The 5,033-nt window shown below is 38.3% G+C and overlaps 1 protein-coding gene across 1 annotated transcript in view; it reads left to right on the forward strand.

Moving 5' to 3' along the window:
- bcl11ba (BCL11 transcription factor B a) overlaps nucleotides 1–613 on the forward strand; it is a 29,552-nt gene extending 28,939 nt beyond the window's left edge. Inside the window, exon 3 of the mRNA XM_068339629.1 lies at nucleotides 1–613. This exon is cut by the window's left edge and continues 5,716 nt beyond it. The gene's annotated coding sequence lies outside the window, so the exon portion shown is untranslated.
- The last annotated feature ends 4,420 nt before the right edge of the window (nucleotides 614–5,033 follow it).

The raw sequence follows: 5,033 nt of genomic DNA on the forward strand, positions 1-5,033 counted from the left end.
AGAATATGAAAAGAAGGCTAACTGAGGATAACCCTTCCCAGTTCTATACTGTACTTTATTTATGAATGCATTTTCAAAAATTTGTTAGTATGAATCTATTTTAAGCTTATATACAAATAAATTTTAGTTTTATTATAGTACAATAAAATGTTGCTTCTTTCACTTTGTGGGTCACAGGGGTTGCTGGAACCTATCCCAGCTGAATACGGGATAATAATACGATTTTATGTGGTTTAAATGGTTTACTAGTGATTTTACAAGTCCGACGTAAAGTCTAGTAAAATAACGTGAACTGGATTTTTTCGAAAACCGACGTAAGCCGAGGTACACCTGTATTTCCTGTTTAAATTTCTTCTTCCGCTGCGTCATTCCAAAGAAATCAAATCAATTCCACATTCTATTTTAGGTTTATTTAGATTTCCTTGTGTTGGTATTCAAAGATAAGAAAAATGGGACGAGATGAAAAAAATGTACGTTTTGATATGTAACAATGTGGAATGTGACCTGGAGATGGGGGCGGGCTGTTTACTGGAGCAGAGATGTAACGCTGTTTGTGATGTCACTTTATTTCATGAACTGACTCGTATGGGATATGACTTGTGTTCTCTATGTTACTGAGGTGTGGTCATGAATGCCATTGACTTCTTACAGTAAACATGACATTCAGACTCTTGTTTTCTGCTTCTTCTTTTTTAAAATTACATAATTTGTACTGCGATAAGAAGGCATGGAAATCACTCACATGGACCGACATATTCATTTTTTAGCTCAGATAATTTTACCCAGTCTGCATCATTCCACAACGGTAGTTTGTGCTTGGTGAAAGAAGGATGTTATCTTAACACACACATGTAGTTATATTTAAAAAATACAATATTTAATATGATAAAAAAGACAAATACACTTCAAAGTGTGTATATATATATATATATATATATAATTTCATATTATTAAAATGGAACGTTTTGTTTTGGACACTTTAAAACATAAACACAATCAAGCTATTGTATCTTTGCAGTGTAGTGTCAAACTTTTTTTGTAGCTTCTAACTTTTTACGCATATAAATATTATAACTATTTGGATATTATTAATTAAATCAGATTATTTCCGTTAAAATACTTTTTAGTTCATTTATTACATTGAACATCAACATTATTGATCTTTATCACAGGTCAATATTAATGTGTTCTTGTTTTGCTATTTAACACCAAATGAATACAATAAATGAAATTTTTAGTGACATAATTTTTTAACAGTGTTTAGTTCTGTTATAGTTGTGTATTTTAATTCATAGCATAATTTTGGAAATGCAGTATGTACAGTATATACTACGTATTTCAATCCCATTAAAAAAATGCTAAAAACACACACACAAAATAAAACTAACCATATTTCCATCTCAGATTTTTCTTTCTTTAGTTCAGAACTGACCGCAGTTTCCTAATACTTATTTAGCATTTAGTACTTTTTATTATTATTTTTTTAACTATGAGACTGGATAAAAATACATGGAAAAAATATAAAGATACAATACTGAACACTGATTGCAGTACATCTGTTAGAGGTACTTTACATACTTTACATCACATCATTTTCACATTTAAATACAACGCTTGCCTACAATGGCAGGCATGTCAATGCTCAAAAATTATGTAATTAAATAATGGATTGTCTTATTTTCCAATCGGACTTTTCGACAAAAATTCAGTTCAATAATTCTCATTCAGGGCAGCTGAAGATTTGGCTTTTCCTATTGAGCACCAGCTCCAGAGCGGAAACTTTACAAAAAGCCACCAATGCCTGTTCACTACAAGCCAAGTACGTGTTCCTTGTACAGTACAGAATGCATTCAGCTTGCCAAATTTAGATAAATCTTAAATTGCTAGCAGTGTGATTGCGAAGTGCTGGACTTTATGTTTGCAAGTTTTCTCCCCAAGAAGCCCACAATGTCGACGAAACACTCTGGACCGTCAAAGGCACCTGCGGTAGCACCCCCAAGGCAGAGGGATATGCTAATCATCCCACATAAAGCTGGACTTATTTTTCTACTAAGGTTTGAATTTTGAGTGTTTAAACAAGAGAGAAAAATGTGAAAATGTTAATGCCTGTCTGAGAAAAGTATATAAAATGTGTAGTGAGGGGTTTACAGCTTTAAAACATCCATAATAATTGTAAAAATTGACTACTTCATGGAGTTTGCCTGGTGCGGGTTATATTTGGAACGTAACTCCCGCGATTAATGTTGGACCACTGTTTTCCAATCAGCCTGCTATTGGCCATAATGACAACAGAAATGCAAATGACATGTGTCTGTTTTGTCTGTCAGGGCCAGTGAGGCAGGAAGAGGTTGTGGAATAAAGACGGGTGTGGAGTATTAGGCACTGGCAGTTGGCCACCACACTTCCAGGTCAACCTGGGGACAGGGCAGAGGGACAACCTAGTTGGAACAATGCTGACAAGCCTGGTCAGCAGACGAGGGAGGGTGGATACTAGTCTGGACCATGACAGGTGTGGATAGAGGGCTTGAGACAACGATTTCACTTGGGAGACATGGAACGTGGGATAAATGATGAATAGCCAAGGCAAGGCAAGTCTGTCCAAACCAGGACTCATTACCTTTGGTCCAACATACCTGGACTGCAGCTTGCCACATAGAGACCTGAGATGCAGATTTTGTGTGGAGAACATAATTCTCTGAACTACATTTATGTTGAGGTGGCTGATCGAAGCCTATCCACCTGTTCTTGAAGATATCTGAAGAACGCAAGAGCTGCGACTTGGCCTGAGACCAAGTCTTCTTGCAGTGGTGCATGAAAGCCTGAGCAGAGGCCACTGCGACCTCCTCTTCTTGGATGGAAAAAATGGGGCCTGGTAACCCAGGTAACAGTGGAAGGGTAGAGGCCAATGACCAAGATGGGCAAGGAGTTGTGGGGTTACTCTGTCCAGGGAAGAGTCTTCCTCCATAAGGTAGTTTCCAAGGACCTCATGCGTGTAGTTAGCTAGCTAGATAGATACCTTATTGATCCTAAACTGGGGAACTCAAAAACTGAGAAATTCATTATTTATGTGATTGTATTGTATTTCCTTTCCCACCCAACCGGTGAAGGCAAATGACCGCCCTCCAGAGTCTGGGTCCTGCCCAGAGTTTCTTCCTCAATGAGGGAGTATTTCCTTGCCGTTGTCTCCTATGTTTGCTCTGGAGGGTTCTGCTGGGTTGCTCTGTCTGTTAAAGCGCTTAGAAATGTATGATGATGTGATTGTTATATAAATAAAGGTTAATTGATTGATTGATAGGAGCAACCTCTAACTTCTGGTTTAATTGTTCAGTTTGTCCACTGTCTGGGGATGGAAAAAAACAAGCTGGAAGATTGAAAAATTAGTTTGCAAATGGCTTTTTAGAATTGAGCAGAGTACTATGGTCCATGATCAGACACAATATCAGAAGGATTTTCTGATTTTCAGGCCAAAAGAGATACTCATGACAATAATCAAAAGATTATCAGAAGAAATAGTAGTGGTGGCGAGTCTGCTTTATGTCTTTTTGGATCCTAGGGTTCAGTGTAATATTATCATTATGACAGAGTAACTGTCATGTTTAAATTAATGAAGAGTGAAGAGTCCGTTCTCCTGACTGATTTGCAGTGCTTTGGAATTACAGTCTGCATTGTGACAGAATAAAAAATGCCATCCTTTCTGCCACCATTTCCTCATTATTAGGCCCACAAGTCGCTTTTATTTCCATGTCTGTAAAATAATGTGAGTAGGGGGGTTGGTGGTGGTGGTGGGGGGGTTGGATTAAGTCAAACAGACACCTCTGGTTATTCAGAGGTATGGAATTATTTCAAGACGCTAACTGGCTGTCAGCACTCGCTGCGCTTCCTCCCCTCCTCATTTAGAAAAGAAGCAACTTCAAATGACTTAAGCCATTGGTCGTCAGTGCCAGAGACACACTGTTGACAGGTACAGGGGGGTCTTAAACCTTCAAGATCAGCACAGTTATTCTCCCTGACAAAATCCTCGCATGGTTCCTCCCTGCCTGGATGCAGAGGAATAAGTAGGGGAGTGTTGGGGGGTTTGTAGGGTGTGGGGTCAGTTGTGGAGGTGCCAGGACTGTCAAGAGGCAAATGCTTGAAGGGAGTGAAGACAGAAGCTGGGGTCGGGGCATTTAATTGTGACAGATGTTTCATGACCAAAAATGACCAAAAAACAGTCATGTTTCTTCTTGGTTGTCCTTATTTTTACCATCAATTCTTTTTAGAAATTAAATCTTCACCAGTCATTAATAGACATAGCCTCAACCTTTAACCCTATAATAAATAAATTCAGGCGTACTGCCTCACATATGTAGTGATCAGACTGAAATGTTGATCCTAATATTGGTCTGTGACAAAGTTGCTGTTGTAAAATGAACACATCTTGGTGACAAAGCTGAAGCCATCTTTCCTTTATTCTCTAAATTGCATCTACTTACAGTAAGTAATTACACAGATGTAATGTTTCTAAGCTTCCATAAGTAAAAATATGTGAAACAATGAAGACAATCTTGAATGCAAGAGTGATTTCTGCTCGACATTAAACTTTGATTGTTGCATTTTATGTTCCTTTTATTACAATATTTTTCAATAGCAGGAAATATGACAAGCAGATTGAGACAGAAAGAAAAAGAAAAGGGGGATATATAAGGAGGCAGCATGTTAACGATGGAAGCACTGAAGGCGATGTACAAGAGGTGCACGGCGTCTTTTTGATATTCAGATTCTTCTGCCTACAGATGGCATTATGGCATATTTGGATGATCGCATTGTAGGATTAACGGGCCTGCCTTGTCATTTTCAACAACAATGCCATGGTTTAGGGATGCTATTTCTCACATGGCGCTTCGCATTAAAGCCCAGCCCGAAGATTTACATAAATCTTTGTCTTAAGATGAAAAGCAAAGTGGGGCTTGAGACAAAGAAGTTAAGCTTTGGAAATATGAAAGAGAGGAGAGGGAGGAGAGGCGTCACGTCGGGAGAGAAGGGGAAGAGGAGAT

The sequence above is a fragment of the Antennarius striatus genome, chromosome 17, assembly GCF_040054535.1.
Source record: "Antennarius striatus isolate MH-2024 chromosome 17, ASM4005453v1, whole genome shotgun sequence".
NCBI classification, from domain to species: Eukaryota; Metazoa; Chordata; class Actinopteri; order Lophiiformes; family Antennariidae; genus Antennarius; species Antennarius striatus.